The sequence below is a fragment of the Mytilus trossulus genome, chromosome 8, assembly GCF_036588685.1.
Source record: "Mytilus trossulus isolate FHL-02 chromosome 8, PNRI_Mtr1.1.1.hap1, whole genome shotgun sequence".
In the NCBI taxonomy this organism is placed as follows: domain Eukaryota; kingdom Metazoa; phylum Mollusca; class Bivalvia; order Mytilida; family Mytilidae; genus Mytilus; species Mytilus trossulus.
Window position 1 is genome coordinate 40679829 of NC_086380.1, and position 13416 is coordinate 40693244.

The window sequence follows — 13416 nt, forward strand, 5'->3', positions numbered from 1 at the left end:
TTCATCTGAAAATTTCAGGGCAGATAGATCTTGACTTGATTTTACACATCATATCAGTTTTGCTCTAAATTCTTTGGTTTCAGAGTCATAAGCAAAAATCTACATTTGACCCCTACATGTATATTCTATCTTTAGATGTGGCGGCCATCTTTGGTTGGCCGGGTCACCCTACACATTTTTTAAAGTAAATACTTTTGATTTGCTTTGGCCCAGTAGTTTCAGAGGTAAAGATTTTTGTAAAAGTTAAAGACGCCTACGCTGGACGCCAAGTGATGAGAAAAGTTCACTTGGACCATTGGGCCAGGTGAGCTAAAAAGAGAAACTAAAGTATGTTGTAGACTGGGAGGTATAAAGGATGTCTAACTAGATGAATCAGGAAAGATCTTCCTTGGCTCAATTGGTAAGAGCACTGCTTTTAGATCCCAAGATTGAGGGTATGAATCTCGCTGGTACATCCATAGATTTTTACAACAATGTGTATAGCAAATTCAGAGCAGCTGCCAGCAGTCAGTGATTAAAGGAATTATATTGTTTGATGTCAGGATAAATTATCTGAATTTTTTTATGTCAGGATAAATTATCTGAATTTAACTTCTTCTACAATGAATTGGACAGAGACAAAAACAATATGCCAGAAATTATAATGCATTCGAATGAGAATTAAATACAGCAGAGTTCCCTCCCTTTGATTTTAAAACATAAACAAAGGGAAACTTTCCTTGAAACTGAAATTATTCATGAGTGTCTGTGCTTTCAAGGTACACCATACACCTATTAAACCTTCATGCTCATATATACTTATAGACGAGGCATGGTTTCGACTTTCAGCAACATTATTTATAATTCAAAACAAAAACTGAAAAAAATTGTGGAGACTGTGTTTAGTAGTTTTGTGTGCATTATTTGTGACCTGTTCGGTCTATTTGCAGTCTAATTTCTCACTCGGTTGTTATTTGTAATTAATGCAATGATGCACATATAAGAAGACAGGGTTTTACCTATCATTTGGAGGGCGACCTGACATTATTTTCCTCTCATTTCGAGTGATAATATATAGATCAAAACGTGATGAAAACCACTATAAGCACCACCGTTTGATTGGATTATCGTTTTTCTGGTAACCCGTCTTATGGTTGAGACAAGGTCTCAGTCATTTTTTGTTCGATTTATTTCTAGGTTTTAGATTGTTTCGGATCGAAAACTCGTAGTAATAGCTGCGCATGGTCAATTAAATCAAAACATCCGGTTTGTTTAGTCCACATTGAACTACACATTTTATAGGCATGTATGGTTGTCTAATTAACTGTTTAGGTTCAGATAATTATTACAAAGTCCCCGACGGGATATCTTGTCCAATTTAAAAATCAACCGGAATGTTTTTTCATTGAAAATAGTGTTGAATTTAAAGCACCACCAAAAAATGATGTAAGCACCAGAGGAGGAACTCAGGAAGCTTCTGTCTGTCTTAAGGTCTTACATCCAGAGCTTGGGGTCCAAACTTGTGTTGTCCATTCCAGAGGCCAATTCTGGTATATCATTAAAAAAAATCATATCAGCACACAAAAAAAAACCTTACCACTACAGATGATAGCTTAAATTCCACTACAATGTCCAATAACAAGAAGATGGGGCTACAAAACTCTTTTGGGGTCTAAGATGGTTTGTTACGCTCATAAGTCCACAGCCACAAATGGTCCAATCTTCACAAGTACTGGGGTCTGTTGGTGTATATATCATTAAGAAAAATATAAGCACCACAAAAAAAAAACTTAGCACCACGGGAGGTAGCTTCCCTCCAATTGGTCCAACTGAAGTGCATAGGAGTCGCAAGCACTCTATTGGGGTCTAAGTTGTTTTTTTATGCTCATTAGTCCACAAGCACATATGGTAAAATCTACACAAGTCCTGGGGTCTGTTGGTGTATATATCATTTAAGAAAAATATAAGCACCACAGAAAAAAAAAAACTTAGCACCACGGGGGTTAGCTTCCCTTACATTGGTCCAACCGATTTTTATAGAGGTCTAACGTACTCTATTGGGGTCTTAATTGATTTGTTATGCTCATTAGTCCACAGGCACATATGGTCCAATCTACATCAGTCCTGGTGTCTGTTGGTGTATATATCATTTTGAGAAAAATACAAGCACCACAGAAAAAAACTTAGCACCACGAGAGGTAGCTTCCCTCCTATTGGTTCAACCGACGTGTATATAGGGGTCTAAAGCACTCTATTTGGGGTCTAAGTTGGTTTGTTATGCTCATTAGTCCACAGGCACATATGATAAAATCTACAAAAGTCCTAGGGTCTGTTGGTGTACAAATGTTTATATCATTTAAGAAAAATCTAAGCACCACAGAAAAAAAAACTTAGCACCACGGGAGGTAGCTTCCCTCCAATTGGTCTAACTGACATGCATAGGGGTCTAAAGCACTCTATTGGGGTCTTAGATGGTTTGTTATGCTCATTAGTCCACAGGCACATATGATAAAATCTACACAAGTCCTAAGGTCTGTTGGTGTATATATCATTAAGAAGAATATAAGCACCACAGAAAAAAAAAATTAGCACCACTGGAGGTAGCTTCCCTCCAATTGGTCCAACTGACGTGTATAGGGGTCTAAAGCACTCTATTGGGCTCTAAGTTGGTTTGTTATGCTCATTAGTCCACAGGCACATATGGTAAAATCTACACAAGTCCTAGGGTCTGTTGGTGTATATATCATTTAGAAAAATATAAGCACCACGGAAAATGGACTTAGCACCACAGGAGGTAGCTTTCCTGCAATTGGTCCAACTGACGAGTATATAGGGGTCTAAAGCACTCTATTTGGGGTCTAAGTTGGTTTGTTATGCTCATTAGTCCACAGGCACATATGATAAAATCTACAAAAGTCCTAGGGTCTGTTGGTGTACAAATGTTTATATCATTTAAGAAAAATCTAAGCACCACAGAAAAAAAAACTTAGCACCACGGGAGGTAGCTTCCCTCCAATTGGTCCAACTGACTTGTATAGGGGTCTAAAGCACTCTATTGGGGTCTTAGATGGTTTGTTATGCTCATTAGTCCACAGGCACATATGGTAAAATCTACAAAAGTCCTAGGGTCTGTTGGTGCACAAATGTATATATCATTTAAGAAAAATATAAGCACCACAGAAAAAAAAACTTAGCACCATGGGAGGTAGCTTCCCTCCAATTGGTCCAACTGACATGCATAGGGGTCTAAAGCACTCTATTGGGCTCTAAGTTGGTTTGCTATGCTCATTAGTCCACAGGCACATATGGTAAAATCTACACAAGTCCTAGGGTCTGTTGGTGTATATATCATTTAGAAAAATATAAGCACCACGGAAAATGGACTTAGCACCACAGGAGGTAGCTTTCCTGCAATTGGTCCAACTGACATGCATAGGGGTCTAAAGCACTCTATTGGGGTCTTAGATGGTTTGTTATGCTCATTAGTCTACAGGCACATATGATAAAATCTACACAAGTCCTAAGGACCGTTTGTGTATATATCATTAAGAAGAATATAAGCACCACAGAAAAAAAAACTTAGCACCACTGGAGGTAGCTTCCCTCCAATTGGTCCAACTGACGTGTATAGGGGTCTAAAGCACTCTATTGGGGTCTTAGTTGGTTTGTTATGCTCATTAGTCCACAGGCACATATGGTAAAATCTACAAAAGTCCTAGGGTCTGTTGGTGTACAAATGTATATATCATTTAAGAAAAATATAAGCACCACAGAAAAAAAAAACTTAGCACCACTGGAGGTAGCTTCCCTCCAATTGGTCCAACTGACATGCATAGGGGTCTAAAGCACTCTATTGGGGTCTTAGATGGTTTGTTATGCTCATTAGTCCACAGGCACATATGATAAAATCTACACGAGTCCTAAGGTCTGTTGGTGTATATATCATTAAGAAGAATATAAGCACCACAGAAAAAAAAATTAGCACCACTGGAGGTAGCTTCCCTCCAATTGGTCCAACTGATGTGTATAGGGGTCTAAAGCACTCTATTGGGGTCTAAGTTGGTTTGTTATGCTCATTAGTCCACAGGCACATATGGTAAAATCTACAAAAGTCCTAGGGTCTGTTGGTGTACAAATGTATATATCATTTAAGAAAAATATAAGCACCACAGAAAAAAAAACTTAGCACCACGGGAGGTAGCTTCCCTCCAATTGGTCCAACTGACATGTATAGGGTTCTAAAGCACTCTATTGGGGTCTAAGTTGGTTTGTTATGCTCATTAGTCCACAGGCACATATTATGGTAAAATCTACACAAGTCCTAGGGTCTGTTGGTGTATATATCATTAAGAAAAATATAAGCACCACGGAAAATGGACTTAGCACCACGGGAGGTAGCTTTCCTGCAATTGGTCCAACTGACTTGTATAGGGGTCTAAAGCACTCTATTGGGGTCTTAGATGGTTTGTTATGCTCATTTGTCCACAGGCACATACAATCCAAACTACACAAGTCCTGGGGTCTTTTGATGTACATATCATTTAAGAAAAATATAAGCACCACGGAAAATGGACTTGGTTCAACAAACGGGTGAAATAATTTTTAATGCTGTTTGGTGTTCTAAGTTGGTTTGTAAGGCTCATTGGTCCACAGACAACTTTAATCTACTCTTCAAGTCAAGAGGTCTTTTATATTATATATTATTTGATGAAAATATAAACACCACCAAACAAAACTTTGCATCTGGAGAGGTAGCTTCCCTCCCAATAGTCCAAAGGATTGCTAGTGGGTTTAAAATAGTATATGGCGTTCTTATTTGCTTTGTAAGGCCTGTTGGTCCAAAATCAACTGTGGTCCAATCTACATTAGATTACTTTCCTCCATTTGGTCCAACAGATGGGTATAGGGGTCTAAATACTCTTAGGGGTACTAAGTTGGTTTGTAAGGCTCATTGGTCAACAGGAAACTGTGGTCTAATCTTTAAGTTAAGGGTTCTCAAAGGGTATATTTCATTAAAGAAAAATATAAGCACCAAGAAAAACAAACTAAGCGCCATGGGAGGTAGCTTTCCTCTCATTGGCCCAAAAGACAGATTTAGGGGTCTAACACATTCTTTGGGTCCAAGATGGTTTGAAAAGCACATGTGGGGCGATCTTCTAGTCCAGAGGTCTGTTGTGGTATATTTCATTTAAGAAATATAATTAGCACCACCAAAAATGAACTTAGCACCACGGATGATTGCTTCCACCCCCTTGATCCAATAAACAGGTATAGGGATGTAAAAAAGCACTTTGAGAGGTCTATCATGATTTATATGGCCCACTGTATGTGTCCAATCTACGAGTCCAGGAGTTTAATGATATATTTCATTAAAGAAAAACTTGATTTTGCTTTATAGGGCCATTTGGTCTACATGTATGCACAAAATGTTACTGACAGGTCTGTATCCTTAAAGCTGTGTAAATGCAAACAAATGTTGTGAGGAGATTTAAAAGTCAGAAAAATTGTATTTCTTATGATAATTCTCCATTGCTCTTCCTGTCCTCAAGGCAAAAACCCTCTACAGGAGCACATGAAATAGTATGAAATGAGCACCTTAAACATAAAGTAGCTTTGTAAAAAAGAAGGAAAAAAAACCAAATATGATATTCAGCAATGATAACAAACTGCTGACTTGGAACAGTCACATATAGAAAATCATAAATAACATGACATATACATTATGGTGTGATATTTAATAATAATTATTGATTCTTAATTGTACATCATTTTTATGAAATTGTGTGTCTAACTAGATATCTAAGTCTTGTTTTTCTTTCCGCAGATTATCCAAATTGACATCAAAAGTGTTCAGATATCAGATGTATTACAGCTGAAGAATGAAATTATTTTGGTCATTTCACAGCTTTTGCCAACAGTCAACTTTTTATGGTAGGATAATATGCACGTCTTAAGTATTAATAGTGTATACAAATGTAAACATGTAAAATAAATCAATGTATACACACTTTTTATCACTTAATAATTTGTTCATTCATTTTCACATATTTTGATAAATTACATTGCACATAATCTAAATAAATTATCACACATTAAAGTAAACAATAAGTATATGCAATTGGATAAATATAAGTTTCAAGTAGACAATTATTCTATGATATTACAAAAGTCGCAGATGACCTGTAGTTGTTAATTTCTGTATCATTTGGTCTCTTGTAAAGATTTGTCTCATAGGCAAATACATGTAAAATCTGTTAGGGAGCTGATTTTACTGATTCAGACAATTTATTTCGTTCTATCTTGCTTGATTATGTAGCATTAAACAATTGTCAGTAGCAAACATGTATTTGAATTTCAAGTTATTATTTTAATAGATAAAGGCTTTACTTTTTCAGTGAATCAAAGAATGAAGAGAAATCAACTTATTTATACCCAAGCTGACCAACTGTCAAGAAAGAGAAGACAAGGCAACTCCATCTGAAGGAAATTAAAAGAAAAGATTTTATTGTTAAAAAACAATAGATGTGAAAATGTTATTTTTTCAATCTAAAACACACATAACAAAAAATACACTTAAAAAATATGGTTCAAGAAAGTTTCTTAAAATATCAGTCTTACTATTTTTATATACTTGAAGATGTATTGTAAAAGTAAATTTGTTAGATTAAAGTTTTTCAAGGCTTGAATTATCTCCCCTTATTAATCTAACTTTATGCAAGACTGTTTGTTTTCCAACTCATAGAATTCTAAATTTTTAAAGTTGAAAACATGTGTCAATATTTGTTTCTTCATTGTTTACAGCTTTATGATTGGAGTTCAACCTTAAGCTTTTATCTCGAGAACAACATAAAGGAAATCTACTGTGCACAGATTTAAAAGTCTTCCTCTCTCTTTTTTTTATGAATTTTAAAGATTTTTTAAGACAGACAATTTAACACTGTATTAGAGAAATTTATGTTGCAGAAATTCAAGATACTTTGTAAAAACAAATAATATGACTTTTTTACTTAAATAAGTTCTTATTTCAAAATCAAATGACTAAGGGAGATAACTCTACTTCTAAATTATTTATCTGAAATAGTAAATTAAAGTGGCTCATTTTAGTATTATCACTGACGGATAGATTTGTCCCTTAATAAAGATTAATGTTCCTAACAATTGATGATAACTTATATCTGCTGATGCAAATTTTCCCTTACTTTTAAGAGTATTACTTTTAAATTAAATATATGTTATTTTCAGGAGTTGTGTCCCTTTAATATTTTTTTATTTATCAGAATATGTTTGGTGTATATGTAATCAAGGTGGAATTTTATGCTGATTACATTATCTTTATTTATATTCAAGGTTGTCAAACAATCCTGTAGTTGTAGTATTTTGAATTAAGAGATGATCTGTATCAATATGTATTAAAATTAATTGTTTCTTTTGCACGCCCCTCAATTACATAGTAATGGCTTATTTTTTTATATCAACCTTAAAGGTGAAAGAATTCAGAATTGACGAATTCTCAAATTCTGCATTTTAGATCTGTGGTAATAAATGATTTATTTGAATTTCAAACATCATTTAAGTTGACATGTTACTTTTTCAAACATTTACAAATGAACACAATTGTTTTTTTATTTGAAAAGATAATAATTTGAAAAACTTATTACATTTAAAATTAATGTATCTCCTACCTACTGATACTTCTAAGAATTTTGTATGCAAATAAAACTGTTCATAGATATTAGATTTATAGAAAGTCAAATTTGAAAAGAAACTTGGATTGCTGTGCATAGTTTATGTTTAATTTGAAATTGTAACAAATTGTTAACTTTTATTTGATTGTACATTGTGCTGAATGTTAAATGAAGTTAATCTGTATAGATGAAACTTCTGTTTTGAATATTCATTGATTATTAAACTAAATAAGATTATAATTTAATACCTGTCTTTGTATTTTTTATGAATTAATTCAGAACTACCACAATTTAAATCACAAATAAAACATTAGTCTTCTGTTTGAAGTTTCTCTGTATGTCCATTAAATAAATAAACCTGTTAAACTAAGCATGAACATTTTCTGAATTACTGAATGATCAAATCAATAGAATATAAATCATATGTTCCAGAATGCAAGACATAGGGATGCTGATCTCAACTTTTTTCATTTCAGATGGTAGAAGAGTTTGATAAATTATATTTAGATGTCTGTCTTGTGTCTGGTGTCATTGATCTCAGTGTTTTTATCACCTGATTTTGTCAATTATCATGAGTAAAAGGACAATTATATTTGGCATTTACTAGTAGTCTATTTAGTCTACACAAGATGTAAACATTTCTGTAAGAAGGAGTTCATCTTCTTTTTGATTATTAATTAGTAAGATACTATAGTAATTTTGTGTTGAGTATGAAATGATTATAAGATCTACTAGTATGTGTCGGTTTGGCAGAACTCATCTTACTTTTATTTGAATTTTATGATTTCAAACATAAACATTACTTTTACTGTTCTTGTCATTATATGTTCGTTTATAACATTTTATGCAAGCAGGGGCTTTAACTGTGTCCTATGGACACTTTCCAAATTTTTTTTACATTGTAGCTATTATCTTGAAAACTATATTAGATAGATAGAAACTTTAAAAATGATCAACAAGGCAACATCTATAATTAAGACAAAATGGAAAAAAATAACCAAAGACTCCTTGTTGGAGTAATTGCCCTTAAATGACGATTTTTAACTTCTTTGTTGTTTGTATACATGTTTGCTTTCAAATGATAAGAATTGTAATAAATAGAAAATTAAAATCTTAATGGTTTACTTTTATAAATTGTTAATTGGAGGGAGAGTTGTCTCATTGGCACTCATACCACATCTTCCTATATCTGAGATCTACTAACAAACTCAAATTTTGAGTACATAGTTAGTAGACTGTCGCCCTTTAAGGAGTTATTGTCTTTAAATGAGGATTTTTTTACCCACTTTTTAGGTTTGAAGGAATATGTTTTTCAACAGACAATTAATATCCTTTTAAAAGCCTCTTTTAGTCCATCGTTTCTTCGTTGAAATAAGACCTTCATGATATTGGAGCTTGTTAAGAAGATATCTTAAAAGCTAGACTAACCCTTGTACTTCCCCTTTCCAAATGGAAAGGATGTTCTATTTAATAATTACGTTTGGTGACAATGTTGATACCAGTCCTCCCTTCCGATTTTGAAATAAAGGATACCATCAGTACAGCCAATATAAAAAAGAAGATGTGGTATGATTGCCAATGAGACAACTGTCCACAAAAGACCAAAATGACACAAACATTAACAACTATAGGTCACCGTACGGCCTTCAACAATGAGCAACACCCATACCACATAGTCAGCTATAAAAGGCCCCGAAAAGACAATGTAAAACATTTCAAACGAGAAAACTGACGGCATTATTTATGTAAAAAAATGACTTTCATCTAGCAATTACCAATTAGGGTGGCTTTGCACTAAACATTAAGTTAAAAAAAATGATTTCAGCTTTCCTATCTTGAGCTTTCCATTTCTATGTAATAACGTCCTGACAGGACCATCAAATGGACTTATTGCAGTTGATAAGATATTTCATAGTTTCCATACACGAAAATGATTACTTTGCCAAATGCTGTTGCTTACAAGGAATATTTGGAATCAGAGATCAGATATTTCAATTGGTAAATTTAAAGTAAGCCCCTAATAAAAGGTTTACGGAAGCTGATATGATTTGGGTTGCCGTTTTAGAATGACCACGGGTGAATTCCAAATTGGGAAAGACATATTCCTTTTCTATTTTTCTTGACTGAAAAATCGACTTATCACCAGATTTGTAATCGCCATGGGCGTCACGATGGATACCACTAGTGGACCAAGATATGACTACCTTTTAAGAGCTACTGATATAACCAACAGTATTTGGTTGGTCTATCGTTTTTGTGATTTTGGTGTTTTGTTAGTATTGCTGAATAGGTAGTCTTTTATCTATATTCGTTGGATGCCAAACTGTTCCCCGTTTTCAAAGGATGAATGGTGTGTTTCGCAACTAACATTAAGATGAACCATGTTTTTATTTGTATTCGACTTGGACACATTCTTCTTCAAAATTTACAAAGGTTTCTTAAAACGCATTTGGTATTTACTGCTAAAAGGGCTTTTGATTTTTGCATTTAAATAAAGTGTAGAGATCAATAACTTAGTTCAAAACCTTAATGGAAGTTAATAAAACTTTTGCAAAAAGCTTTCAATTTCAAGACATATAAGGGAGTAATAAAGTCTTAATATGTGCGCCATAGATGGAAATTCCAGCATTGAAGATATTAAAACTAGCGATATAAAAATCAAGCGACGGTGGTACAGACGAGATAAATGAGAAAAAATCTGTAACTGAAAATGTATAGTTTAGCTCTGTAGACATAAAGTTATGCGCTGTACATATAAAGATCAACACACGAAATGTAAGGTCTATAGCGCTTAGTATGTCAAGTCCAGCGAAAGAAGCTACATATTCAGATCTTCCACACTAGACCTTTTATTTTTTTGCGGTAGACTTGGCATATTCGGCTTTAATTCTGGATTTTGTATCTTAAGATAGGATCTTGTCATGAGGAGGGGACACTGATTGATTAAAGGGAGGCTCCAGTCATACTTCAGTGACTCAATATATAATCAACCATTTTTTTCACACGAAAGCCCCGCTACCAAGACCCCTGGATCCGCCTATAATACCATTCACATAGCATTTGAGCCTAATGCTTAGGACACCGGTGGTTTGTCTCAGACAAAGAGAACAAAAAGTAAAGTTCTAGTTTATAATGTCTTTCGAATTCAGCACTAGATGTGAATATTATCGACAGAATTAAAAACAATGCAAAAGAGCAGATATGTGAGAGACTTTTAATAATAGAATAGTTAATATAAAAGGAAAATATGTCTTGCATTGAATATCCAATCACAGTCAGAGGTTGTTTATTTCTTTGTATCATTAGGTTTTATTCTTTACATCTCAAGCCCAAAGAAAGTACTTCTTCAAAAGACAACTATGCAGTTGCACTGCAAGATTAAGATACATTTGGCTAATCGTTTAATTCAATCTGGTTTTGCTTAACATCCGAATTGAAACATGACTATACGTAAAGATGTACGACTTCAAATTTCTAGCGCACAACTTTACATCTCAGTCATCTTAAGACTTGAAATATATTGCGCTACACTTTGCTACTACAGGATCTTACACATCCAGTAAAGGATTTATGCAGTGATATCAGCGCCTAGCAGACTATGGCTATTTATATATAATTTTCACGAAGTTATGTCAGCCTCATACTAATGTTGAGTTATGATGAAGTGCTAGAGAAGTAAATTTAAACGATGCAGATCTATAATATAAGAATAATGTATTAAAGTAACAGGTTTAGGGTTAGGGTTACATGCCATAACCCTAAACCTAACCCTAACTCTCTAACCCTAACCCTAACCCTTTCCCTAACGCTAACCATAACGCTAAACATAACCCTAACGCTAACCCTAACCCTAACCCTAACCCTAACCCTAACGCCTCATACTAATGTTGAGTTATGATGAAGTGCTAGGGAAGTAAAATTAAACGATGCAGATCTATACTCTACGAATAATGTATTAAAGTAACAGATTTGGGTAAGGGTTACATGACATAACCCTAACCCTAACTCTGATCCTAACCCTAACTCTAATCCTAACCCTAACACTAACCCTAACCCTAACCCTAATCCTAACGCTAACCATAACGCTAACCCTAATGCTAACCCTAACCATTACCCTAACGCTAACCCTAACCCTAACCCTAACCCTAATCCTAACGCTAACCATAACCCTAACCCTAATGCTAACCCTAACCCTTACCCTAACGCTAACCCTAACCCTAACCCTAATCCTAACGCTAACCATAACCCTAACCCTAATGCTAACCCTAACCCTTACCCTAACGCTAACCCTAACCCTAACGCTAACCCTAACGTTAACCCTAACCCTAACGCTAACCCTAACCCTTACGCCTCATACTAATGTTGAGTTATGATGAAGTGCTACAGAAGTAAAATTAAACGATGCAGATCTATACTCTACGAATAATGTATTAAAGTAACAGGTTTAGGGTTAGGGTTACATGACATAACCCTAACCCTTACCCTAACCCTAACTCTAACCCTAACCCTAATCCTAACGATAACCCTAACGCTAACCCTAACGCTAACCCTAACGCTAACCCTAACGCTAACCCTTATGCTAACCCTAATCCTTACCCTAACGCTTACCCTTACCCTAACCCAAACCCTAACCCTAACCCTAACTTTAACCCTAACCCTAACCCTAACCCTTACCCTAACCCTTACTATAACCCTAACCCTAACCCTAACCCTAACCCTAACCCTAACCCTAATCCTAACCCTAACCCTAACCCTAACCCTAACCCTAATCCTTTTAGACCCTTTTACCCGTTTGTTGGACCAATGGGAGGGCAGCCAACCCCCGCGGTGCTTATTTCGTTTTTGATGGTGCTTATATCTGTATTTGATGTAATATATCCTAAAGCACCATATGGAGTTGAAAGTTGAACCACAAGTGCATGTGGACCAATGAGCCCTACAAACCAACTAGGACTCACAAAAAGTGTTATAAACCCATATAATAGTTTGTTGGAAAAATGGCAGGGAAGCCACCTCCCGTGATGCTAAGTCCATTCTCGGTGGTGCTTATATTTTTCTTTAATGACCTTAAGGAACCCGTGGATATGTAGAGTGGAACATATGTGCCTGTGGACTAATGAGCTTAACAAACCATCTTAGACCCCAATAGAGTGCGTTAGACCCCTAAACACGTCAGTTGGACCAATGGAAGGGAAGCTTATACCCCCGTGGTGCTAAGTTTTTTTTCTGTGGTGCTTATATTTTCTTTAATGACATATACACCAAAAGACCCCAGTACTTGTATAGATTGGACCATATGTACCTGTGGCCTAATGAGCATAAAAAACCAACTAAGACCCCCATAGAGTGATTTAGACCCCTATACACGTCGGTTGGACCAAAAGGAGGGAAGCTACCCCCGTGGTGCTAAGTTTTGTTTTGGTGGTGCTTATATTTTCTTTAATGACATATACACCAAAAGACTCCAGTACTTGTGTAGATCGGACCATATGTGCCTGTGGACTAATGAGCATAACAAACCAACGTAGACCCCAATATAATACGTTAGACACCTAAACGCGTCGGTTGGACCAATGGAAGGGAGGCTAGCCCCCGTGGTGCTTAGTTTTTTTTCTGTGGTGCTTATATTTTTCTTTAATGACATGTACACCAAAAGACCCCAGTACTTGTGTAGATTGGACCATATGTCCATGTGGACTGATGAGCATAACAATTCAGCTTGGACCCCAATAGAGTGCGTTAGACCCCTAAA

At 35.3% G+C, this 13416-nt stretch overlaps 1 long non-coding RNA gene across 3 annotated transcripts; it reads left to right on the forward strand.

Moving 5' to 3' along the window:
• The first annotated feature begins 1124 nt into the window (after positions 1–1124).
• On the forward strand, positions 1125–7985 carry LOC134680952 (uncharacterized). 3 transcript variants are annotated; one of them, XR_010100541.1, is made up of 3 exons: positions 1125–1285; positions 5804–5910; positions 6375–7985. It is a non-coding gene; the product is annotated as an uncharacterized LOC134680952 (long non-coding RNA). The 3 variants fall into 3 exon arrangements; XR_010100542.1 differs by having other exon boundaries at positions 1273–1529; XR_010100543.1 differs by lacking the exon at positions 1125–1285 and adding an exon at positions 1292–1425.
• The last annotated feature ends 5431 nt before the right edge of the window (positions 7986–13416 follow it).